The sequence below is a fragment of the Sminthopsis crassicaudata genome, chromosome 2 (assembly GCF_048593235.1).
Source record: "Sminthopsis crassicaudata isolate SCR6 chromosome 2, ASM4859323v1, whole genome shotgun sequence".
Taxonomy (NCBI): domain Eukaryota; kingdom Metazoa; phylum Chordata; class Mammalia; order Dasyuromorphia; family Dasyuridae; genus Sminthopsis; species Sminthopsis crassicaudata.
In genome coordinates this window covers 40204599-40232095 of record NC_133618.1, presented here as the reverse complement: position 1 = coordinate 40232095, position 27497 = coordinate 40204599, and the positions used below count along the sequence as shown (strand labels likewise).

The 27497-nt window shown below is 39.6% G+C and overlaps 1 protein-coding gene and 1 long non-coding RNA gene across 3 annotated transcripts in view; one reads left to right on the top strand and one right to left on the bottom strand.

Moving 5' to 3' along the window:
• The window catches only part of LOC141554236 (uncharacterized), a 30705-nt gene extending 19393 nt beyond the window's left edge, over window positions 1-11312 (bottom strand). Inside the window, exons 1-2 of the long non-coding RNA XR_012485801.1 lie at window positions 11169-11312; window positions 3766-3828 (exon numbers count right to left, since the gene is read on the bottom strand). This is a non-coding gene — a long non-coding RNA (uncharacterized LOC141554236). The remainder of the gene's footprint in view (window positions 1-3765; window positions 3829-11168) is intronic.
• The window catches only part of IL34 (interleukin 34), an 84459-nt gene continuing 62057 nt past the window's right edge, over window positions 5096-27497 (top strand). For both annotated transcript variants that reach the window (XM_074285949.1, XM_074285947.1), the window contains exons 1-2: window positions 5096-5260; window positions 22573-22663. The gene's annotated coding sequence lies outside the window, so the exon portion shown is untranslated. The remainder of the gene's footprint in view (window positions 5261-22572; window positions 22664-27497) is intronic.

The following is a 27497-nucleotide window of genomic DNA, read 5'->3' as shown; positions in this document are numbered from 1 at the left end:
GTGGTAACTCACACTTCCTGTGGGAGGGGAATCTCCCGGCATCCCCCACACTTCCTAGATGGCTCCTAAAATTCCCCCCAGATGTGGGTGGGTCTCTGACAGACGAACCCTTGTCTTGAAGCTGAACTTTTCTGCACCCCTGGAGGTCACATTCTCTGAAGCTGCCTTTCCTCATTGAGTCTTCTCAGCTCCTGACTAAATGATGTCAATGGCTTGTAAATGATGTTGTCATTCCAAGGACATGGTCAATAGATGAGGTTCTAGGTGGCAAAGTGGATAGAGCACTGGGCCTGAGCTCACATCTCTAGTTACATGGCTCTGGACAAGTCATTTCAACCTTCTTGCCTCAATTGTCTGGTATGTAAAATGAGCTGGAAAAGGAAATGGCAAAGTGCTCCAGGATTTTTGCCAAGAAAAGTCCATGTGAATGTGATATGTTTACAATAACAAATTCCCTCTATGCCACTCCCTTTCATCCCCTGCTTCTCCAGCTCTTTGCTTCCATCTCATGCAGGCAAAAAATAGACCCAAAACTTAATTCTCTGGCCAATCACAATATATTTACATTGATGAATTAATTGATTCAGTGGAAGTGTTTGGGATTCATTCGTATTAATATGACACCATCTCAAACAGGCCTCTTATTTTGATAGAAGTATCAGGACATATAGAATCTCATTAGCTCCATTAATTGGGACTGGGTTATGGGATGCTCTTCTTACACTCATAAATATACATGTTGTTTCCCCAAACAGAATAAAGCTTCTGGAGGGCAGAGGTTATTTCACTTTTGTCTTTGGGTTCTCGGCTCCTAATAAAGTGGAGTTCAATGGATACATGTGGTCACCTCAGGAATTGTGAAGTTCGGGGTTCAGTGAGTGGAGATAACAGCAAAGGAAGCTTCTTCATCGAGAAGTAAATCGTTGATAAAAATGTTTCTGACTTGACTTGATAGAAGACAGATTTTGGGGACAATAATACAGAGCCCAGGTGAAATGTCAAATGTCTAATTATCAGACCTACAGATGTGGGCTCTATGGATCATTCTTCTGGATAGGTACAAGAGCCCTGCCATGAGCTTTAGTTTTGTTGTTTATGAGTTCTTGTGAGAGCTTTTATGTTTTTGAAATTTCTTTTTATTCTTTGGAAATAAATAACTGTCCCATATCTGATTCATATTATCTATTGAGTACTGTCTACTTCACCTTTTGGAAAAACCATGTATATAAAGGCAAACTAAAACTATGATAAATAATCTCAAGGATGCTTGGTTAGACTCAGGGTGCTGGTTAACAAGCTGAAGAATTTGGGAAAAGACAGCCTAGAGATCAGGCTTCATCAGCATTAAAACAGATTCATACTAGATTCCTGGACCACTGGGATAAGGGATGCTGAGGGAGACAGAGTGGGTGCAGTGCCCCCAGCCCCTGAGTCCATGAGTAATTCCTTATAATAAAACTGACATAATATCTGGCCATCATAGGTGTTTAAATGCTTGTTTATTGGTTGAGCTTCAGTTTACCCTTGTGTTTTCTGCGTATCCTCCCAATGAAGGAGCATGAACGCAGAGTGAGGAAGACCTGCTTCTGGCGTATCTTGATTTTGTCATTTAACCTCTTTGGGGTTCTAGACAACTCTCTAATTCTACAGAGTTGCAGAGACTGTGCCATCCTGCATTGATAGATTCCCAGATTCTTCATTAGAGAGTTATCCAGTCTATTCCTATTTTCCCTCTGCCAAATTACAAACTCCTGGAGGGCAGAAACCATGGTGTTTTTTAAATAAAATTTAAATCCTATATCTCCCACAGCCTGTCTAACTAACTGATAGTTAGGTGCTTAATATATAGTATATATAATATAGCACATAGTAGGTGCTTAATTTATAAATTAACTTTTTATAAATACAAATTATATTTACTTGTAGGCAGACACTTTTCAATCCCCCATGCCAATTTCAAGAAATTATCAAGGAAAACTGTCTCATTAACTTAGATCCCCAGAATAAAATAGAAATTCAAAGAATCCACCAATCACCTGCTGAAAGAGATCCCTAAATAAAAACTCTCAGTAATATTATAGCCAAATTCCAGAGTTCTCAAATCAAAGAGAAAATACTTCAAGCTGCCAGAAAGAAACAATTCAAATATTATGGAGCAATGGTCAGGATCACACAAGTAGAGGCTTCCTTATTAAAGGAACAGATATTCCAGAAGGCAAAGGAGCTAGGATCACAGTTAAAAATCACTTCTACAGCAAAACTGAGTATAATTCTTCAGAGAAAAATGTCTGTTTAATAAATAAAGGATTTCTAAACATTCTTGATGAAAAGACTAGAACTGAATAGAAAATTTGACATTCTTATACGATTCAAGAGAAGTATATAAAGGTAAATATTAATATGTAATCATAAATTACTCAATTAATTATAAATTAACTCCATAAAGTCAAACTGTTTATATTCTTATGTGGAAGTCAATACAGGTAACTCCTAAGAACTTATTATTATTAAAGCAGTTAAAAGGTGTTTGAATAGACAGAGGACATGGGTGTGAGTTGATGATAGTGAATGCTCTCAAAAAAAAAAAAAAAAAAGAAGTGAGAAAGAGGGATGAACTGGAAGAAAGGGGAAGGGAGATGGAGCATGGGGACAATTTTTTCACATAAAAGAAGTGCACAAGGAAGATCTTTAATAGTGGATGGGGAAATGGGGGCATGTTTTTTTTTATTAATTTTATAATTGTACATTTTTTGACAATATATATGCATGAGTAATTTTTTATAACATTATCCCTTGTATTCATTTTTCCAAATTTTCCCCTCCCTCCCTTAACTCCCTCCCCTAGATGACAGGCCATCATGGGGGCATGTTTGAACCTCTCATTGGAATTTACTCAAAGAGAAAAGAATAGAAATAGAATAGAATATATATATATAGAGAGAGAAATAAAACATGATATAATCACACACATAGGTACTTATATGAGTGTGTATAGAAATGTAACTTACTCAATAGGGAAATAGAAAAAAAAAGTGAATAAGAATAAGAAAAAAGACAAACAAGGAGTATAAAAGAGAGGGTGGATCAAGGGAAGCAGTGGTTAGAATCAAAATGGATTTTTGAGGAGGTACAGAATAAAATGAGAGAGAAGAAACAGATAAAAATGGGACAAAGGGAATTATACAGTAATCATCACTGTGGGTACAGGTCTAGACTCAGGAAGACCTGAGTTCAAATGTGACCTCAGATATTTGTGTGACTTTGGGCAAGTCACTTCACCCTGTTTGCCTCAGTTTCCCTCATCTGTGAAATGAGCTGGAAAAGGAAATGGCAAACTGCTCCAGTATCTTTGCCAAGGAAACCTTAAATGGGAACAACAACAATCATATCTGTGAATGTGAATGAGATGACCTCACTCATAAAACAGAAGCAGAGAGAAGACTGGATTAGAAACCAGCATCTAACAATATGTTGTTTACAAGAGCCACACTTGAAATAGAACACAAGAGTTAAAATAAAGGGCTGGAGCAGAATCTATTATGCTTCAGCTGAAATTAAAAAAGGAAGGGGTAGCAATGATGATCTCAGACAAAGCAAAAATAAATCTAATTAAAAGGTATAATCTGGGAAACCACATTTTATTAAGAGGTACCACAAACAATGATGTCATTTAAAAATTTTTTACAGCAAGTTTCTCTGATAAAAGCTTCATTTCTCAAATATATGCTGAATATAAAACTAAGTCAAATTCATAAAAATACTCACCATTCCCCAGCTGATTAATGGTCAAAGGATTTAAACAGGGAGTTTTCAGAAGAAACCAGTTACCTATAGAGATATGAAAAAATGGTCTAAATCAACACCTACCTCACATCTATTAGAAATGACAAATGCTGGAGAGCATGAGGGAGAAATAGGCAGACTAATGAATTGTTGGTAGAGTAATGAACTGGTCCAACCATTCTGGAGAACAATTTGAAATAAGACTCAAAGGGTATAAAACTGTGCACAATCTTTGATCCAGACATACCACTACTAGTTCTGTATCCCAAAGAGATCAAAAGAAAAGGCAAAGACCCTGGATGTAATATATATATATATATATATTTATTTATTACAAGCAAATTTTTTTACAAATATATATATATAACATAATCATAAAAGACTCATAAAATTGGAAATTGAAGAGATGCTCACTAACTGGGGAATAGCTGAACTAATTGTGACGTATGATTATGACAGAATACTAAAGTGCTATGAGAAATGATGAGGGGGGAGTAGTTTCAGAAAAACATGTCAAGACCTACGTGAATTGATGCAAACTGAAGTGTGAAGGACTAGGAGATCATTGTGCAAGATAACAGCAATGTTGTAACGATGATCAATTGTGAAAGACGTAGCTACTCTAATGAATGCAATGACCCAAGACAACAGACTCGCAGTGAAAAAAAGTGTTCTCCATCTTCACAGAGAGAACCCATGAACTCTGAGTGAAGATTGAAATGTATTTTTTTCTTTTTTTTTTCTTTTTCTTGCTTTTTTTTGGGAAATGTGACTAATATGAAAATATATTTTGCATGATTTCACATATGTAATAAATATAATACTTTTACATGTATAATTAATAATGATTTCTTTTTATATGTATGACTAATATTATATTGCCTTCACAAAGGATGGGGAAGGGGTGGGAGGGTGGGAGGGAGGGAGGAAATCTGGAACTCAAAACTTAAAAAGAATGTCAATAAATAAATAAATGTGTGTATGTGTGTATACCTATATACACAATTTTTTAAGTGGGTAGATTCCAGGATAGGTGAGGAAAGTAACTCAGTTATGAGGAACAATGTGCTTTTTCCTTCATCGAGAATCCAATTGAGATACCTTTCCTTTTAATTAATAACCAGTTCCTGGTGGGGAGGAATGCCAGAGTGTTGCCAATTTTATAAAACAAACAATAGGGAAAAAGGGTGGGGGAGTATCTGGGAGTGAATGGTTCCCTTTCAATGGTATCCCCAATGGCACATGAGAAGTGCTCTCAGAAGGAAGGATAGGGCCAGGGCCTTGGCCAGAAGGAGGCTCAAAGTGGCAAAGCATCCAGGTGTAGCCAGAGAAGGGCAAGAAGACAGTTGGGGAAGACCAGAGAGTAAGCGGTGGATGGGTTTTTCCAGAGCTGGAGGGAGCTGGGGAGCTGGAGGGAATTCCATCTCACTCTCTAGGGAGATGGAGAAACCAAAAGGCTCCATTACCTGACATTAAGGTATGTGTTTCTTAAGTTACCAAGCTTGATGAAAAAGATGTTCTCCATTAGATCTAGAGACAGAAGGACAGTCAAGGAATAATCACTGAGGGAACAGTTAAGATATACACACATACACAAACACACACATATATATATATAGAGAGAGAGAGAGAGAGAGAAAGACAGATATTCAGAGAGAGGAGGGAGGGAGGGAGGGAAAGAAAAAGAGAGGGAGAAAGATAGATAATTGATGTATTCCAGTAGAAGATGGGGTAGATGAATAAATAAATTGATGAATAGATAAATGAATAATTTGATGGGTGGGGAGGTGGATGAATAGATAAATAATAAATAGGCTGGTGGGAAGATAGGTAAACAGATAAATGTAGCTAGGAGGCCTGATGGATAGAGTAGTGAACTTGGCAGTGGGAAGAGCTAAATTAAAATCTGCCTCAGGTTCCTTGTCTATAAAATAGGGATCTTTGTGAAGATAAAATCAGATAATATATGCAAAGTGCTTTGCAAATCTGAAGGTAAACTATATAAACATTAATACAATACTGAAGTACTGAGAATTTGCCACTAAGAATTCTCTCTTCTCCCTGCCTCCTCAACTCATCTCACTCCAAAGTCTTCCTCCCCTCTCTGTCCTTTCTCCATCTCCTATAATGAGGTGGCCCTTCTTGACTAGGCAAATGCTGCTCCATGCACAAGTGATCCCATTCCATCCTGCCTTCTTCAGCAGATTGTCCCACTCTTTCACGGATCTTCAATCTCTCCCTGTCCACTGGTTGCTTCGCTTCTGTCTACAAACACACCCATGGCTGCTGATCTGAAAGACCCTCACTCCATCCATCCCTCCATCCATTCCCAGTAACAATGGTCCTGTATCTTTTCTGTTCTTTTAACTAAATTCCTCGAGAAAGCTAACTATGATGAAGGCCTCCCCTTCCTTGCTTTCTATCTTATTAATTCTCTATATTCTGATTTCTAACCTTGTCATCCAACAGAATTATTAAACTCTCTCCAAAGTTAATGGGCAAATTCAGTGACCTTTTTTCAATACTCATCCTTTTTGACTTTTCTGAAGGCTTTGAAACCATCATTCATCTTCTTGTAGGTTTTTGTGACCCTTCCCTCTCCAGCTCTGCTCCTGCTGCTTGGACCACTCCCATCTCCTTTGCTGGACTTTCACCCAGGTCACACCCATGCCGGAGGGTCCCACAGTGCTCCATCCTGGACCCTCTTCTCTTCTCCTATCTCCAACCAACTACCAGATCTCAAAATGGATGCTCCGCAGACTTCTTAAACTCATCACATCCCAAACTGACCATTATCTCTTCCCCTAAACCCTCCTCTTTTCCCAGTTCCTTTAGTTCTGTGGAGGGCACATGGGCTCAAAAGCTAGGTCATCCTGATTCTTCACTCTCTCTCATTGCCTATATTCAATGTATTTGCCATATCCTGTAGATTCTACATCCTCAATATCTCATTAAATGGCTCCTTCCTTACTATGATACTTCTACTCCCCTGGTGAGCTGCCATTTGGTCACATCTAGATTACTGCAATGGCCTATTGGTGGGTATCCTTTCCTCAAGCCAGTATACACTATAATCCATATATCACTTGGCTGTCAAATTAATATTCTTAAAGCATAAATTTGACCATTTCTCTCTCTCTCTCTCTCTCTCTCTCTCTCTCTCTCTCTCTCTCTCTCTCTCTCTCTCTCTCTCTCTCTCTTTTCCCTCTCTCTTTTTCTCTCTCTCTGTCTCTGTCTGTCTCTCTTTTTGTCTTTCTGTCTGTCTATCTGTCTCTCTCTTGCTCTCTCTCTCTGTTTCTCTCTTTCTCTGTCTCTGTCTCTCTCTCTCTCATACACACACACACAAATACACACATACTCAACACACACATTCCCATTCAATATATTCCAGTGATTCTCTATCCCATTAGGATCAACTATAATATCTTCTGTCTTTTAAAGCCCTTCAAAATCTGGTACCTTCTCAGCTAGATAGCACAGGGCATAGAGTTCTGAACTTAAGAGTTAGGAAAAGCTCAGTTCAAATACTAATTATGTACCCTTGGGCAAAGCACTTAATACCCTGTTTGCCTCAGTTTCCTCAATTGTAAATGGGAATGATAATAGCATCTACGTCCCAGAGTTGTGAGGATTAAATGAGATAATATTTACACTCAGTCTAGTGCCTCGAGCTTAAGAGACTCTAAATGTTAGCTATTATTATAGCTACCACCACAACAAAAGACATCACTCAACCTTATGCAAGGACTCTCCCCCTTCCTCTCCTCCTCCTACCACTCCCACCCCAACACATACACCTTCAGAGTCAGCATTCAGTGACTCTGGCTTCCTTCCAGTTCCTCCCACAAGGCTCCCTATCTTCCAACTTTGAGTGTTTTCTCTGACTGTTCCTCATTTCTCCTTCTTCATCCTCTGCCTCCTGGATCCCAATTAAAACCCCATCTTCTACAGGAAATATTTCTTAATTCTACCTCTCAATTCAACTCTATTAATTCTAAGCTGTTCCCTCCCTTAATCATTTTCTATTTATCTTCTCTATAATTTGTTTGGGTATATGTTGTCTCTCCACTTTCTTTTTGCCTTTCTTTACTTTTTTATACTTTCTAGTATAGCGCATGCATTAGGCACTTACTATGTACCAGGCACTATGCTCTGAGGAGACAAACCAAGCAAGAAATATAGTCCACAAACTTACAGACTAATGGAGGAAGACCACATGTAAAGGAGATAGATGGGAAACCGTTGAACAATTGTACCTTCAACCTCTGGCAGGGCAAAGAACAGAGACCCAGAGCACCAGGAAAATACTAGGACCAGAGATCACAGAATTAAGAGTTATGAGGGATCTCAGAAATGATATAGCCCAAGCCTCCCATTTTTTAGATGAGCAAATTGAGACAGAAATGACATGACTTACAGTCACAAAGCAATAAGGGTGAGAGGCAGGATTTGAACTGCCATGCTGTGACTCCCAAACTGGGTGCTTTCAACTTTACCTAGAGTTAGTTTAGAGGTCACCTAATTTCTCCATTTAGAAAAGGGAAATGGGAACCAGCAAAGTTAAAATTCTTGACTCAAGTTAATTATACAATATTCAAAACCCAGGTCACTGTGCCCTAAAACCTTGATCAAACCTTGATCACAGGCTGCCTGGATCATGAAGCCTTTGGGTTTTTCAAAAGCTCTGCAGGAAAGAGCTCCTAGAGACCTATTTGTTTATCCTGGACCTTTCTTCTGCCTCCAGCACGGCCTTTCTGTTTGTTGCTCAACTTTGGGTTTTGGCAGTGAGAGGGGGGTGGGCTGGTGGTGGAGTCTTAGCTCCCAAGTGATTCAATAAATGCATTACCAGCAACCAGGGTGAGTGGGACAGAAAGCTAAGGAGCAGAGGATCAGAGAAGTTATAATAGAATTGAGATAAGTGTACAAACAATGGAAGTAAGGAAAGTGGAGGTGCCATAAGGGAGGTGCAGGAGGGAGAATCACTTAGAATGGAAGGGAGGGGAAGAAGGAATAGGGATAGAAATCAGGGAAGTCTTCATGACAGAGGTGGGCTTGGAAGCAACTAGGTGGTGAGGTGGCTAGAGAACTGGACCCAGAGTCAGAAAACCTGAGTGTAAATTGGCTTGTGAGACATGTGGCCCTATTATGTCATACAAATTTAGCCATAGTCATATTTAATATAATATGTAATTGATATTATGATAATAATTATATTATAAAATCTCTTGTGTTATATTGCTATAATATATTATTATATGGTAATATAATATAATAAAGTTCCTCATCCATAAATGAAGATAACACTTCTCCAGGCTGCTGGGAGGAACAAACAAAATACATGATCTGCAAACCTTCAAGTGTTTTATAAATGTTAGTTATTAGTTATTTTTATTGGCTGGGCCTGGAAGGATGGGTAAATATTTCAAAAGTTGGTGATTTGAAGAGAATGCATTCTGTCTGGAGCAAGGGATAACTTAGCCAAGAATCCTATTATTCAAAGTAATGATCTCTTCTTATCCCCTCTTCGTGACTTGTTTTTTTTTCCTCTCCTCTCTAATATTTTGATAGCTGTATTTCAATACCAACAAAACCCCACAGGAAGAGATAGAAAGAGAAATTCCATTTAAAATAACTTCAGGCAATGTCAAATACTTGGGACTCTACCAGCCAACACATACCACAGGAACTACACACTCTTCACTCAACTACAAACCACTCTTCATATAATTAAAGAGAGACCTAAGTATCTGAAGAAATACTAATTGCTCATGGATAGGCAGAGCCAATATAACAAGAATGACAATGATCATGTATTATATTAATTACAAATTAATATGGCAAAATTATATTAATACTACATAATCATATATTATAATAATATAACACAAGATATTTTGTAATAAAAATTATATATTATATTAAATATTAATATGCCTAAATTTATATGGCATAATTAACATAATATAGAAATATAATAAAATCATTGTTATGATATTAATTAAAATATATCACTTTGAAATATAATTATGCCTAAAATTATTTAGTACCATGCCAAACTACCAAATAATTATGTTAGAAAAATACAAAAAAATTAATCACACAATTCATTTGGAAAGATAAAAGATCAAGAATATCAAATCAGTGGGGGGGGGGGGGGGAAGTTAAAGAAAGTAGCCTAGCAGTATCAGATCTAAGACTATATTCCAAGCAGTAATCATCAAAAGAATCTGAGTAAGAAACAGAATGATGAATCATTGGCATAGATTAGGCAAATGAGCCTAGTAAATCAGTCATGATCAAATAAGAAATAGAGAGGATCACAAGAAATAAAATGGATAATCTTGATTCCATTAAGTAAAAATAATTTTGTACAAACAAAACCAATGCAGCCAAAATTAAACGAAAAGCAGGAAACTAAGAAGAGAGTTTACAGCAAATGTCTCTGATAAAAGTCTCATTTTCCAAATACACTGGGAACAGTGACAAATTTATAAAAATAAGAGCCATGCTTTACCTGATAAATAGTCAAAGGAGGGAAATAGGCAGGTTTCAGAAGGAAAAATAAAAGCTCTCAGTAGTCATGTGAAAAACTGCTCTATAATTCTATTCGTATTGGTTTCTTTTGCAATCTTAGGTATTTGATTTTATGTTTTATCCTGAGAAAGGGTCTTAGAGTCCCCAGACTGCTACCCAAAAGGTCTATGATATCTAAAAGGTTAAGAATGACTGGTCTAGAAGGAAGTGGGACATCCCATCAGGGATAAATCCTGGGCTTAGATTCAGAAGTCCTGAGTTTGTATTTTGGCTTCTCCCCTTGTTGTTTGTGTGATCCTGGGCATGGGACTGAACTGCTGTGAGCCCCAGATGGGAGATAAGATAACCTGGAATCCATTAGCCCTTCCAGCTCTGATTATGGGATGCTGCAGCAGAGGCATGAAAGGACCGGGTGTCTTCTGGCCACTCGTGGAGAATAATTTGGTCCTGTTTGGCAAGCGTGGAAAGCCAATTAAAACAAGTTGTGAAAGTTAAGACCAACGTAGGAGATTCACAGAATGCTGTGGAGGAGAGAACGTGTCATGTTAGGCTAGAAAACTTGGGATTTATTCAGCAGGGAATCACCGAACAGTTTCGGGGGGAGGGATGTGATCGGAAGAGTATTTTAGGAAGTTCTCTATGACAGCCTGCCCCGGGTACATTGGATGGAAGAGCAGGAGGTAGGGAGACTGACCAGTCAGGAAGCCAGAAGTGAGATCATAAGGAGGATCCAGGGTGGTGGCCAAGGAGGGGCTGATTTGAGCAATCTTGCAGAGGCTGAGCCTACGGGACCTGATATCTTGGATGTGTGGGGGTTGGGAGAGCGGGTGAAGAAAAGTGGAGCCTCAAACCTGGGTGACTTGGAGGGGCCCAGGCTGCTGTGGCTGGTCAGTGGGAGAGGAGGGCTGGCTGGCTGGAGAGGAGGAAACACGGCTCCTCCCCAGCTGCCCCCTGCATTCTGGCTTCCTGCTGAGGAGATGGCCATCAGCCAGCTGGGCCAAGCCTCGCTCTGGGGAGAACTGTCGTTGCTATGGGAACCAGTCCTGGCAGGAGCTGTTCTGGGGACAAACCCCCACCCACTGTGGCCAGATCAGAACATCTCAGATCACCAGGAGCCTCAACCTCCCTCCCAGGGATTTCACTTTCTCAGTCTCAGGGCATGAGTAATAAATAATAATCACAGCTAACCTTGCGAATTACCTTACTTACATTATCTCATTTTATACTCACAACAATCCTGGGAGGCAAAAACTACATATATTAAAACCCCCATTTTACAGATGAGGAAATTGAGGCTGTCAGGGGTTAAAAATGACTTGTCCAGATCACACAGCCACTCTCTAAGGCAGGATTTAAATCCAAGTCTTCTGGATTACCATTCTAGCATTTTATCCAATGTACAATGGGTGAGGACTAGGTGGGATAAAAAGAGTGAATGTGTGTGTGTGAGTGTGTGTGTGTGTGTGTGTGTGTGTGTGTGCTCGCAAGCAAGAGAGTCAAAGACATTCAGAGACAGAGTCAGAGACAGAGACAGAATTAGACATAAACATAGAGAAAGACAGATACATATAGAGAAAGACAGACACAGATAAAGACAGAGTCAGAGACAGAGCCAGAGACACAGAGACAGAATCAGAGTCAGAGAGACAGACAAAGACAGATAGAGACAGAGAGACAGAGACAGAGACACACAGAGAGATGGAGACAAAGTCAGAGACAGAGACAGAATTAGAGACATAAACATAGAGAGAGACATACATACAGAGAGACTGAGACACAAAGACAGAGTCAGAGACAGAGACAGAGACACAGAGACAGAATCAGAGTCAGAGACAGAGACAGAGAGAGACAGAGATAGAGACAGAGACACAGAGACAGAATCAGAGTCAGAGACAGAGACAGAGACAGAGAGACAGGGACAGAGACACACAGAGAGACTGAGACAAAGTCAGAGACAGAGACAGAATTAGAGACATAAACATAGAGAGAGACAGATACATATAGAGAAAGACAGAGACACAAAGACAGAGTCAGAGACAGAGACAGAGACACAGAGACAGAATCAGAGTCAGAGAGACAGACAGAGACAGAGACAGAGAGACAGAGACAGAATTAGAAACATAAACATAGAGAGAGACAGATACATAAAAAGACAGAGACAAAGACAGAATTAGAGACATAAACATAGAGAGAGACAGATACATATAGAGAAAGACAGAGATATACAGAGAGACTGAGACACAAAGACAGAGTCAGAGACAGAGACAGAGACACAGAGACAGAATCAGAGTCAGAGAGACAGACAGAGACAGATAGAGACAGAGAGACAGAGACACAGAGAAGGACTGAGACAGTCAGAGACAGAGACAGAATTAGAGACATAAACATAGAGAGAGACAGATACATATAGAGAAAGACAGAGATATACAGAGAGACTGAGACACAAAGACAGGAGTCAGAGACAGAGACAGAGACACAGAGACAGAATCATAGTCAGAGAAACAGAGACAGATAGAGACAGAGAGATAGAGACAGAGACAGTCAGAGACACACAGAGAGACTGAGACAAAGTCAGAGACAGAGACACAGACAGACAGAGATCGAGACAGAGAGACAGAAAGCACTTGAAGGTTCACAAAACACTTTCCTGAGCACTGTACAGATGTTATCACATTTGGTTATGCAATAACTAGAGTTGGAAAGACTTGAGTTCAGATCCAGCCTCGGATACTTACTAATTGTGTGACTTTGGGCAAGCAACTTGACCTCTGTTTGCCTCAGTTTTTCCATCTGTACAATGGTGTCATAACAGTACCAGAATTATGTGACTCAAACAAGATAATAGTTTTTAACTTCTCTCTAAGCCTTAAAGCACGAGGCAAATGCTAGTGTAAACACCGAAGTTTTTACAACAAACATTTGCTTCCGAAAGGCATAATCCTAAAATATACACAAGTACTGCCCCCACACAGATGAAGCATGAGCCCCTTCCCCCCTTGGACTACCTCTGGCGCTTGGAAGGGGAAGAGGGGTCAGGTTCACAGCTTGGCTCAGTTCCTCTAGATCAGAGTAGAAACCCATCCTGGGCTCCAGGCCAAGCCCCCTGGCTTCTCTGGGTTTCCATGACAGGCTAATTGGTTGTGAAGAGGTGGAATCCCAGATATTTGATGGAAAGATAGAGAAGGGAGTGGTATTATCCAGCAAAAGAAAGCCAGAATTTTACAGACTAAGCTCTCCCTGAGGCAAGCAGGGAGGAACACTGACTATCTTGACCTTTTGATCTTAATTCAGTCTTTTATTTTTTAAGTGGAATCCCACTTTTATTACAGTCCTCCAACTTGGGTTGTAGTCAGCCTCTGGTTGAATCCCACTATGATCTATCCGAAAGCCAAGATATGATTCCAACCCCTGAGGTTATATTCCCCAATAAAAGAACCTACCTGTACCTCACTAACTAGCTAACTCCCTAAATGCTTTTTAGGGTTAGCCCACCTTATGGAGCAGAGGGTTCATCGGGAACTTGCCATGTCTTAATGGCTGTGTCTTCCCCCTGGTTAATTGTGAGTTTTTCTAGGGAACTTGTCTTTTCCCTTGTTAAAATTCCTTTCCTTGCTAAAAATCCCATATAAATTTAGTTTGCTCTTAGTGGACTTGGAAAAGGTCTCTTGATTTGGAGAAGGGCTAAGCCTACAAATTCTTTTGAGATACCTCATAATACTGACCCATAACCACAATATACTTTTTGGGATCTAATAGTTCCTTATTCCAATATCTGATGGCCCATATGGGGATCCCTGGAATCCAATATATCTTGGGGGTTCAGCATTCCTGTACCCACCTTTGGTGATGAACCCCAACAGTTATCCATCCCTCCCACAAGCCTGACTCCAAGGTTGTGGGGGCTTACACTCCCCTGTCCCATGGGGATCTCCTGTAACTGAGGAGGACAAGAGAAGGAACAAGAAAGGAGAATCCTTCCCTTGTCATTGGTTCAGTTCAAGGCATCCACAATGGATGCAGGTACGAACTCAGACAAAAGATGGTGGAAAAAACCAAATGACTCCATTTCACCTTTTTTAAAGACACAAGTAATTAATCAAAGGAGACTCCCTCCACCCATGTAAAAGGGAACAAGACAGGCTCCACGTTGGACAAAATGGGAATACTCAAAGACCATTTAAGACCAGTGCCATGGTACAACTGGGCAGTCTCGGAGAAGCATCAGCTGTCCTAGGAATGATTTCATTACTTATCTAAGTTGGACCATCTCCTCCAGAAGTTCAATGTGCTTATGCTGCCTTGTTTTTGAGTCAATGACAGAATTGGACCCTCTGGTTATAATTAATCAAAGTCTCTCAGCCTTTATTTCCACATCTGTATAATGAGGATAATAATAGCACCCATATCCCAAGGTTGTTGTGAGATTAAAATGAGATATTTGTAAAGCATTTTGCAAACCTTAAAGTTCTATATAAATCCTAGTTATTATTATTAACTTTCTAACTTTAATAATGCATTGTACCCAGAGAAGCCAGAGGATACTATAGGTTATGACAACAAGGACATCCTCCTCAGAGGCAGGTTTCAAGGACAGTGGTGGAGAAACAGGTCAAAAAAATTCTTTTGGCCCAAAGTCAGCATCCCCTCAGTTCCCAGATGATTCAGGAGAAGGCTCAAGGACTCATTCTCTTCCAACCCAATAGGATGCTGCTAGTTCCAGACTCTCTGGAAAGAGAGTTCTGAACCTGCTTTTCAGAACTGTTCGGACTCTGACACTAAGTCTTTTGACAGAAGTATGTCAGTCAGTCCCTCTAGTCTGAAATCTATTGATCTGTGCAATCAATGGAAAATGGAAGGTCAAGAAAGGGTCCTCCCGTCCCCCAGAACAAAAGAAACAAAGTTCTACAAAACTAGTGCTCATATGACCCAAAATGGAGACCATCCTTCTTGGTCTAGATAAGAGACACTAACGAGTTCCATGAAAGGTTGATCAATCGATTTTGAGATGAAAAGGGTCAGGGAGCAAAATCTAGGAGAAAAAAAAAAAAGAAGGAAGAGATAAAAATACTCTTCTGGGCTCGGGTGCCTGAATCAAAGGCAACCTTATTAAAGATGTTTTTCGACCCTTAACTTGAAAGCTGATCCCTGATCTTTCAGAGAAGCATTTGAAATAGAGGAAAAAAGGATTTGAAGATACAACTGCTAACAGCTGGTTAGTCAGTCGTTAAGCATTTATTAAGGACTTACTGTTTGTGGTAAACGCTGAGTAGGAAAAAGAAGGCAAAGCAAACAGAAACTTAGTCTTGATAAGAATAGTTTTTGTCAATAATAATAATAATAATGTCTAGTATTTACATGGTACTATTACATGGTAACTACTATGTGCCAGATACTGTGCTAAGCACTTTGTAAATCCTTGAGAGTTTGGGCCTCACAACAATCCTGGGAGGTAAGTGCTGTTATCACCTCCATTTTGTACTTGAAGAAGCTGAAGCAAATGGAGTTAAATGACTGTCCCCCAGCTAGCAAATGTCTGAGACCAACTTTGAACTCAGGTCTTTTTGACTCAGATACTGCAACTAGCAATATAGATAAGATAATCACTTTGCCCTATTTCTATTTGCAGTATTGGGCAAAAATTTAAAAAGGAAAACACTGAAAAGTGTTTTTTAATGGGGAGAGGGGAAAGATCAGCATGCACACACACACACACACACATGGAGCCTAGGTGGGAGCTTTCCAGGATGGCATTGGACAGGGACAGTAGGAGGGCCAAGTTTTTTTTTACTCTCAAAGCTCTGATCTTTGTCTCTCCATTCCTGTGGCTAAAGACCTACACCAGGCCCTTCGGACTGGCCTAATTGGTCTGCCACCTTCTAGTTTCTCCTCACCTCCAGTCCATTCTCCACATAACTGCCAAATGACTGGTTTAAGAGACCACAAGGACTCCCTATTACCTCTGGGATAGAGAACACCCAATTCTGTGGTTAGTGAGTCTTTCATAATCTGGTTCCCATCCACCTTTCCATTCAGCACTTAAGGCTAAAGTGAGGACTGAGGGTTACTTTCCTGAGAGAGCACGCCAGGGCTACCCTTTGGCAGGGATCCCATTTTAGAGATGAGGAAAATTGAGGCATGGTGGGGTTTGGAGCCAGCTGATCAGAAGGTAGCAAGTCCATAGCCTGGATTTAAACTGAACCTCCACCCTACAAAGCACTTTATTTTACAATTCTCTAAAGTCCTTAAATTGTAATGTATTTTATAATTACTTAATTTGTACCTTAACCCTAAAATATGTAAACTGCATGAAGGTACAGACCATATCTCGGTGAACTCTATATAAATAGAATAATGATAAAATAAAATAATATTTTATATTATATTAATAAATATAATAAAATAATTATGTGTAATAATAATAAAATATGCATAGTGCTTGTCATGGAATAGGTTCCTAATAAATGCATATTTTGCCCTACCTCTATCTGCACTTTTTGGGGTCCAACAGCTCCTTTGTCCAATATTTGGTGGCCGTGTGGGGAGCCCTGGAATCTATCTGCACTGAATAGTTTATTTGTTATATTTTCCCCTAGTAGTCACTGACTAATTTCTTTTGTGACTCATTGAGTTTCAACATGTGGGGGCAGCCCCTTCTGGTTTCCTTCCTTGTTCCTGGGAAAGAGGTAGACCTCAGGACAAGTGCCAGTTCCAGCGCCAGTCATGGAGCATCCACCTCCCTTGTCCTGTCCTGGACCCATGCCAGGCAAGTTCTCTGGATTAAATGAATGGGAAGCTGAATGCTGGAAAGCAGGGGTGAGACCCAGAATAAAGAGTTCAGGTTCACAAAGATTGCATAAGCTTGAAGCTAAGCAAAGAAGGGGAAGGAAAGGATATTAAATAGCCTTATTATATTCCAGTCTCCAGCTCCATCTTCCTGGAGGTATCGTTGTGACTGAGAGGTCACTCAGGATTCTTGAAACTAATGCCAGGTTAGCAAGTTCTGGCAGGGCTCATCTGGCTGGAAATTCTTCAGGGGCAAACTTGAGGATGGCCATTCCTGTCTGAGGAACAGCCTGCTTCAGTTCAGAGATTCTTTTCCAGGTTGGCCATAAAGGGATGATTTTTCAGCTGCTAGGATTTATGTTAAAGGTACTGGAGTTGTCATCTGTGTGGGTGGAGGAACACAGATAGGTACTCAAATAGAACAGCTGGGTATAACATTTAATTAATGAACAATAAATCCTTTCATTTTCTGGCAGCTTAAAAAAAAAGCTTGGTGAATTTAAACAATGAAGAATAAGAACATTTCCATATGATTGGAGAAATTTATACATGAAATTTCAAATCTCTCCTATGTAGAACTTGCTTTTCAATTAATTTAAATTTCTCATGTAACTTTCAAAGCTATCCTGTTTCTCTGGTGTTCCTTCTTTTCATTTTTGGGGCCCTTTCTCTATCTCCCTCTCTCTCTGCTGCCTAATGGAAAAGAAAAACAAAAACCATGTAACAAATATGCACAATTAGCAAAACAAGCTCCCACCTCTAATATTTCTAAAAATGTACCCCTCCTTCTACATTTTGAATCCATCACTGTTGTGTCAGGATATGGAGATTATTTTTCCTCATCTGTCTTCTTCTGGAATTGTGGATGTTCATTACATCGATGAGGTATATTCAAAGTTATCTTTCTTTATGTTGTTTTTGCGAGTTAATAATATTAATAAATAATATAAACAGTATATTATCCTCCTGGTTCTGCTCACTTCACTATGTATCAGTTCATACAAGTCTTTCTGAAATCATTCCCGTCATCATTTCTTATAGTACAATAGAATTCCTTTATATTCATATGCCATAATTTGCCCAATTATTCCCCAATTGATGGATACCTCCTTAGTTTCCAGGCTACTATGAAAGAAGTGACTGTAAACATTTTTGTACATATAGGTTCTTTTTCTTTTAAAAAACAATCTCGGGGCAGTTAATTGGTGTCCTGAAGTCAGGTTCCAGATACTTAACACTTCCTAGCTGTGTGACCCTGGGCAAGTTACTTAACCCCAATTGCCTCAGCAAAAAAAAAAAAAAAAAAAAAAAAAATCTCTTTGGGGATACAATACCTAGTTATTGGTCAGACACAGTTCAGGAACTTAGTATGCATAGCTCCAAATTGCTTTCTAGAATGACTGACCCAGGTCACGCCTCCACCAACAATATATTAATGTGTCTGTTTTCCCATTGTCTCACCAACATTTTTTATTTTCTATCGTCTTTGCCAATCAGATGGGTATGAAGTAAAACTTCAGTCTTGAATTAATTTGTATTTCTCTGTTAGTGACTTGGAGCATTTTTTTTCAATGTTGTTTTTGATAGTATAGCAGGTAAGAAATAAAATGATGGAGGAAGCAGAGGTTCAATCTTCTAAGCATACTGATTAGCGACTTTCCAAGTTGGGAGGGGGAGAACAAAAAGCTATCATTTGCTGAAAGGAAGAAAGGGAGTGTCCAGTTCTCCAAAAGTGTCTGTAAACAATCAAAGGGATGTGGAAATAATAACTGATTGACTAATAGAGGACCAGTTTTCAGGCAAAGATAATATGGGTTGTTTTGAGATGTATAATTATGAGAAAACTCCTATCATCTGTCTTGGACCTGGCTGGGTTTCTGGTCAGCATAACTGAGTTCCTTAGTTAGGCATTCTAAGCAGCACGTATAAGTGGTCCACCTTCCTAGACACAGAGTGCAATAAGTTTTTTTCCCCCCAATTCCCATAATGAATAGTTTTTTCACAAGACAGAAACTGGACTAGTCCCATAATTGAACAGAAAGAGAACTGAGCTAGATCCAGAATTAAGTCACAAGATGGAGTCAGTGAGGTTCACTCAATTCCCAATACAACTTTCTGTTCTAATCCTTTCAATTCCTTCAATAGCTTGGATTTCTTCCCACCCACTCATTGCTTGTCAGGACTAACAGGCCAGCAAACATTCCTAACTTTGGATTCTAGGAGCATGACCTCGAAGACTCTCATCAAATCTTAGACATATTGATTGTAATTTTTTTTTTTAAATTGAATCAGATTTCTTTGTGAAACTAAAATACTGATAAATTAGAACAACTGCTTGGGGACTTGTATGGCTATTGACTGAGTGATGGTCTAGTGTATCGATTGAGTGATTAAATATGGAGTGGAATGACCTAGTTTTCAATCTCAGCTCTGTTGTTTACTACTTGTGTTGGTACTGAGCCAGTCATTTACCCTCACTTTCTCATCTGTCTAAAACAGAACTCATTAGCTTTTCCCCAACACATCTCTCTACAGAATTTGTCTATTTTTGTTTTTGGTATCAACCATGATTCCAGAGGATTCATCATGAAACAGGATATCTACTTCCTGCTAGGAAAGTGATAGATTCAAGAGTAGAGATGGAGATAACTTTTTTTTTTTTTTTTTTTTTTTTAAGGACTTGTCCAAGGCAGGAATTTATTTTGCTTGATTATATATATATATATATATATATATATATATATATATATATATATATATATATATATATATATATATATATATATATATATATATAATGTGTGTGTGTGTGTGTGTGTGTGTGTGTGTGTGTGTGTGTGTGTAACAGGGGTTAGAAAAGGGGGGAAGTGAGGAGAGAAAGTATATCTTTCTTTGGAAAAAATTGCTTATATAAAAAAAAAGATAGCTCACATAAATGTAGGACACGCATATATAATACCTTTTGACCCATTTCTCAATAGTGTGACAGCAGACTGTAGCATTTAGAAACTTTTTATCATGGCTTTTACAGGAATCCAATGAGATAATATATTTAGATCTAAAGATATCTGGGCTTCCACCATGTTGCCTTACTAAACTAAACCCAATTCAAAGCAAAAGCATTATAAAATCAAATAACAGACAATATTTAGAAATGAAATCTGGTGTCAGATTTCTCATTTCCAGTGACTGCTATTTGTGCTTCTGCCTTTTGGTCTCTGGGGGAGCACTAGGCTCACTCCCAAGCATCCCCTCGTTCATTCTCCCAGTCCAATGAAGGGGGTTATCTCAAAGGCTCTTTAGTCCCCTCACTCAATTGTCTGTTTTCCAGCTTGGAACCTGAATCTTTTTGCTCACTTTAGCCCCCAGACTTTGATTGCTCCTTAGTCTCTCAGCTACTTTCCTTTTATCTCCTCCTCCCTCTCCTCTCCCTTCTTCCTTTTCATCCATCAGTGAGATTTCAATTGTCCTTTCAAACTGGGGGCAGTGTCTTGTGTAACTGCTTTTGGAGCATGTAGTTTCCCCAGAGAAAGTAAATCACAAGATGGAGTCAGTGTAGTTCACTCAATTCCCAATACAACTTTCTGTTTTAATCCCCTGGATTCCCTCAATAGCTTGGACTTCTTCCTGCTTGTCTTACTGATTGCCCGTCAGAACCAACAGGCCAGCAAACACTCCTAACTCTGGATTCTAGAAGCAAGACCTTGAAGACGCCCATCACATTTTAAACATATTGAGATGAAGGCCGCCCGCTGGGTCAGCCTAGTGATACTTGAATATATCATTTTTTCCTAGACATACCCAGGACACACAGTTCTTGCTTTATATAAGCAGGCCATTCAGCAGACCTCTACATGAACTGAATTTTAACCAATTTGCAAAAGATTGGATGAGGGAGAGAGGGAGAGAAGGGAAGGAAGGGATTTCACATAGCTCAAGTAAACATGGGAACCCCTGACAAAGAAGCCAGACCAGGAAGGGTCAACCACATGGGAGTCTGGCCAAACAGAGAGGGGGAAAGGTAGACACATGGGGGGCCTGACCTGGTCAAAGACAGGAGACGGCAGGGGTTAGGGACAAACATACCAAAGGAATACTGGGCTCAGACCCAAGGGTGGATGGATGGAATGGGAAAAGATCCCTTGGGCAAAGTCTCCTCTCTCTGCATAGGAGGTCCCAAGCTAAGGCCTCCTCTCCTATTTGTATCTGCTTTATCTTTGTACATTCAGTTCTTGTGCTTGCACTTGGAGGATTTTTTTTTTAATTTTTTTTTTATTTTTGGTGATGGTGAGGGGAACACTTTGCTGAGGGGCAGGAGAAGGGAGAGAAAGCAGGGTGCTATATAATAAAGTTAACATAAGTGTTCTTCTGGAATACCCATTTCTTTCATATTCTTTATGATAAAGTTAAATTCACAAAATGTAAATTTATGTAAAGCAAGAACTATCTGAAAAGTACTAAACGAAAAGAGAAAAGGGAGCAATTTGTGGATATTTGACTTGAGAACTTAATCAACAGATGCTAGACTCCCCCTATCCCCATTCTCAAAAGTGACAGTTACTGAAGTCCCAACAAAGGAAGTTGGGAGTGGGTGGGCTGGTATGGTAGAGGGATGTTTCAGGGTCATTCATGCTGAGTCACAGTGGTAAAAATGAGAACCAGAGCCAGGAGAGAGTGAATCATAACTGGCCTGGAGCTATCCTCAAGTGGATGACCCAGAATGGAACTCGCCAATGAGAAGAAGGAGCCAATATTGGCAGAGGGGTGTTATATAGTGAGAAGGTAGTTGAATCATGGTGACAAACTCTAGAGAAAGTCAGAAGCCTAGCCAAGAAGAGAATGATCTGGGGCCTTTTTCTCCATTTGTGATGGAAATGATGTGTTGGGTCTCCTCTATGAAACTAGTCTCCTCACAATGGGTGCAAGGTCCTGGAGTTTTTCCACTGGAGTCTTTGAGGTTTGGTGCAATGGTGGTTTGACTCACTTGAATCATGCTATTCTCTCGCTACTTCAATTAAGTCAGTTTACCTTGCTTGCAAATCAGTTGAGAGATATTGAATATCAACTCCTATAGCTACACAAAAACCAGAATCTCACATTTCTGCAGTGATTCAAGTTTTACAAAGTGCTTTACTCCCAACCCAATAAAGTCCTATTGCATCTAAAATCCTACCTTTTCTAAGAGAAGAGTTTCGTGATCCATCTTAATCTTTCTGTAGAATGCCTCTAGTTCATTCTTATTTGTACAGAATTATTTGTATATTATTTCCCTCCACTAAATTCCTTGAGGAACCTTCTTTTTCCTTTATCCTTATCCCCAGAGTCTAGCACAAAGCCTGGCACAAAGTAGGTGGTTAACAAGTGATTACTTATTGACTTATCTTTAATAATCAAATATAACTTCTCTGGATCATAGAACCAGAGTTGAAAAGGAGCACAGAGACTGGTTAATTCCTCCCTTTCTTTTTACAGAGAAAGAAATGAAGCCCAGAGAAGTTAAGTGAACTTTTTCAAGGTTCCATGAAGCTAGAATTGGAACCCAGATCTCATGCCAGATCCAGTGGTGAGCCTTTCACTATGCCCCTGTTTAATCTTTCCTTTGTGACAACAATAATATGGGAAGACATGACTTTTAAGTTTCATGATTAAGAAGGGGGACAGTAACACATGTAACATGTATGGGATTGCCTGTCATCTAGGGAAGGGGGTAGAGGGAGAGAGGGGAAAATTTGGAAAAGAAATGAGTACAAGGGATAATGCTGTAAAAAAATTACCCATGCATATGTAATGTCAAAAAACTATATAATTATAAAATTAATTTAAAAATATACATGTTAAAAAAAAAGAAATTATTTTTTTCCCCCCCCTGAGGCTGGAGTTAAGTGACTTGCCCAGGGTCACACAACTAGGAAGTGTTAAGTGTCTGACATCACATTTGAACTCAGGTCCTCCTGAATTCAAGGCTGGTGTTCTATCCACTGCGCCATCTAGCTGCCCCAGAAAGTCTTTAAGATACATGCAAATAACTTTGGCAATCAAATTTCCCCTTTTTCTCCTCTTAATATTGATTATCAAAAGATTCTAATATTCATATATTTAAAGAAAAGTAAAAAAGATTTTTAAGTTAAAAAAAAAAAAAGAAGGGGGACAGTTGACAGGCCAGATCCAGAATGAATATCAATGGAACAGTATCAAAAGTAGAGGCAAAAGCAGGATTTTTTCTGCAGAGGCTGGACCTTTACCATTTTCATTAGACACAAAGACTATATATGAAGAAAGAGGAAAGAGAGTGGGGGGATCTGGCCTGGAGAGGAGAAGGCTGAAGGACAAACTATCTTTGAGTCAATGAAAAGCTCTGATGCAGAGAATGGAGATTGTTCTTTCCCAAAAACAGAACTGAAAGGGGCAAATAGTGTGAGGGCACTGTCCTGTGTATTAGAATGGTGCAGTATGGGAAGCTTTTGGAATCTCCTCTGGAAGTCTTTTAAAATAAAGAGAAAGATTCACATCTCTGTGAAATATTAAGTCTGGACTTTTCTGAGGACAAGGGAATCATGTAATGGCCTCTACTTAAATTTCCTTCCTAGACTATGATTTGCTCCAGAATGTTCTCAAACAAGACTGTGTCACTAATTCCACAAACATTTCTTAAGAGCCCATCACTTGCAAGAACAACATGTGCTTGGCCAGGGATGGCGTAGGTGGAGAGGGGCACATTTGGGGAGGAACTTAAGCTCTTCTTGGAGGATAAGACAGATGTGGGGGCAAAAATGGCACCAAACTGGAATGTGGTAAATGCATAAGAGGTTTCATAGGTAGAAGTGAGAAACTGAGGAAAGACAGACTACTTCTGGCTTAGGAAAACAGCATGTATAAAGTACATCTGAGCCACATCTTGAAAGAAAAGGATTTCAACTGATGGAGATGAGAATGACCACTCACACCGATCTAAATCGGTACCAAAGCCAACATTTCAGAGAAGGGATCCGTTAGCTTGAAGGCCTCCAGCCTGTGCTTCAGGTTTTGGAACTGACTTTGCTAAGTTATCCGATCATCTCAAGATTATGGATAACCAACCATTCGTCTGCCTTTCAAGACATTCCTGCTAACCTGTCTGAAACATTCCCTTCCGCTCTGGCTTACAGAGAAGAGTTGTTTCCTTTAGTGAACTTCCTTGCAATGGGGGGAGAGGGCTGCATGGGTGGTATTTGTGAATTATGCTCATCCCAGCTTTATTTAAAACCAGATGTGGTTTGAAGGATGCTGACCCTGGCTACAACCTTTTGAATAAAGGGGAAAAAATAAAGGAAAGAAGTATAAGGCCAAAAACAATTTCAGAGCAGTAACAGGAGAACAAGAAGTCATGCTCCCCAAGCTCTTCTTTGCAACAGAGAACCTTACAGATAGTATATGCTCCACCTTTATAACTACCCCAGGAGGTGTAATGTTATGAGGTAAGGTTCTCAATTTCTCAGATAGGGAAACTGAGGCTCCATGAGGAAAGCTTTTCCTGTTTCCCCTTAATGCTAGTGACCTTTCTCTAAGATTATTTCTTCATCTTATCTGGACATGATTATTTATATATTGTTTTCTCCCCTTATATGCGCTCCTTGAGGGCAGGGACAATATTTGCCTTCCTCTGCATTTAGCATAATGTCTGCATACAGTAGGTGTTTTTTAATGCTTGTTAACTTACCCTGGGCCACATAGCAAGTCAGTGGGGGAGCTGAAAATTGAGCCTGGGTTTCTTGGCTTCCTGAATATGTCCATTGGACCCCACAGCCTAGCTTGCTGATGCCAAAACCTTTCAAACAAAGCTTCTCTGTTCACCAAGAATTCAGCCTTTCCTTTTGTCCTCAACTTGGGACATTCCTGAATCAGAGAGGGAAAAAAATGTTCAGTCTTCGAATCCCTGATAACTATCTCAAAATATTTGGCCAATCATTTCTAAAACCTGGCTACAGAGCTGCAATTAGGCAACTGGAATTTTGCCCTAAGAGGTTGACAGGGGATATGCCCCTGCTCTCTCATCTGTCCTGTAGTTACCAGTCTCAGGGTCCACTGTGGGTATACCCGATTTGTGCTGTCTGTCTGGTATGGTGTAGAGAATAATGGCTCTGGAGTGAGAGAATGTGGTTCCGATTCTGCCTCTGATACTAGCTTTGTGAGCTTGAGGAAATCCCCCTCCCCAGACCTCAGTTCCTACATTTGAAAAATGAGGGTGCAGAATTAAATCATATCCGAGGTCCTTCTAGCTCTGGATGGTGACCCTTTGAAGTCCTTGTCTCTTAAAAGGACTGACTCTATATTGTGTTTCTAGGCTCATAGACTCTTGAATTAGCTTCCACAAGAGATGTCTAGAGTCATCAAGATTTGGGTTCATCAGCTGAGGTGGGATCCCAAGCCTTTCTTATTCCCAGAGTGATCTTTCCCTATCCTGTTTCTATTCATTCCCCTCCTCAGATGGCTAACCTAACAATGATTTTCCAATATCTCCCTCTCATGTGATACGTGAGCCAAGGTTTTGGACTTAAAACTTTCTCTCTCCAGAGAGTTTTAAGGACCCAGCACTCCAGGTCTGTCCCCTCCACACCACATTTACCCCATGTTCCAGAATTCCTAGTTTCAGTTCTCCCTAGTTAGATTGTAAACATGACTGTCCCTGAAATTTTGTAAGAGCAGGGAGGGTGATGTAGGAAGGAAAAAGAAAAAGATTGAAACTAACAGGCAAAATCCCCTTATGGAGAGTTAATTGTGCTGCAGAGGAAAAGAGCATGGAACAGTTATCCCTTCTACATATCATGAGCTGGAAAATTCATATTAAAATTTCTGACTTTCCCTTTGTATCAGGGAAGTCTGAATTATTATAGCATTAAAAGATAAAACCTGTTGTTTTATATATATATATATATATATATATATATATATATGTGTGTGTGTGTGTGTGTGTGTGTGTGTGTGTGTGTGTGTGTGTGTGTGTATACATATATTACACATTTCTGAATTTCTAAACTTTTTCTGTATCATCTGTGGCTTCTGCAAAACTCTCCAAAATTCCCAATTAATTTCTTATGATAACCTGTAGTATAGTGAAACCATGACGGGGAAAATATAGTTGTGGAAGGGACAACTGTACTGAGAGAACTGATATCAGAGGACCTGTGTTCAAATCTCTGTTTTCCCAGCCATTCCACTCGGCCACCAAGGGGGCAGAACCAGGAACAAAAAGGATGGCAATTTAAAATAGGCTCATATATTACTCTGTGTGGATCTGTTTCAAAAGTTATAAAAGATTTTTTAAAAATCAGATAAAATGGACTGATATAGACTTAGTGTTGGGAAATGCTTCTTACCAATTGGAGCTATCCAAAAGTAGAATAGTTGCCTTGAGGAGTGCTGGATCCTTAAGGTTCTTCCAGCAAAGTCTAGATGATCATTTGTTGATTATGTCATAGGGAGGATTCATTTCATGGATGGGTTGGCCTGAAAGCTGCTTAGGTCCCTTCTAACTATTCAATTTTGTAATTTTGTGATATCTCGAATAAGTCATTTAAATGCTGACTTAATACAAGTATAATCATTGTCACTTTCCTGTACTAGAATCTTCAATGGCTCCCTGTTTCCTCTATGGCATAAAACAAATTTCTCAGTCTGCTATTCTCAATCTTTATGGTCCAGTTCCCACTAGTAGTCTGGGCAAGAGAGAGAGAGTCAGCTCCTCCTCCCTGCCCCCAAAGTGAAGTTTTTGAAATGAGGGAATTCTCTTCTTTGCCTATATATCCCTAGTAAAGAGCATAATAATTTTGTGTACTATAGGTGCTTAATAAACGGTTTAATTTGAACTTGTTTCTTCCTCTGTAAAATAAGAGAGGTGGAGAAGATGATGGCTTAATGTAGCTTTTTATGACCCGATTTCAAAGTTCATTTCTAAGCCTTAACATGTGGTCTTGAGAATGTCATTTCCCAACTCCCTGGGCCTGTTACCTCTTTTATGTAAGGATATTGATTTTTTTTCCGCTGACCTTGTCATAGAAATTCAGCCACTCCAAGTGATCTCTGAGGTTAAAGGTTTTGCCCAATGACTCAAAAAAGGAACAAGTAGATAAGAAGCTTTGTTTACTTTTCTCAAGGTGATCTTTAAGTGTCAGTTTTCTCAGTACAGTAGACAGATTCTGAGTCTGATGAGAACAAAAGCCGGGAGGCAGAGAAAGGGTAACTAGGGAGCGGCCTGAAGCCTAGGAGAGAGATTCACGAAAAGGCAGTATTACTTGGGCCTAGTTGACTGGACAGAAGCTGGAGAGGTGAACTTCCTCCTCTCCATCTTCTTAAACTATTTAGTGGAGACCTGAAGTCTTTTTTATGGGGTTGGAAGTGGAAGGGGGGAGGGGAAAGAAAAC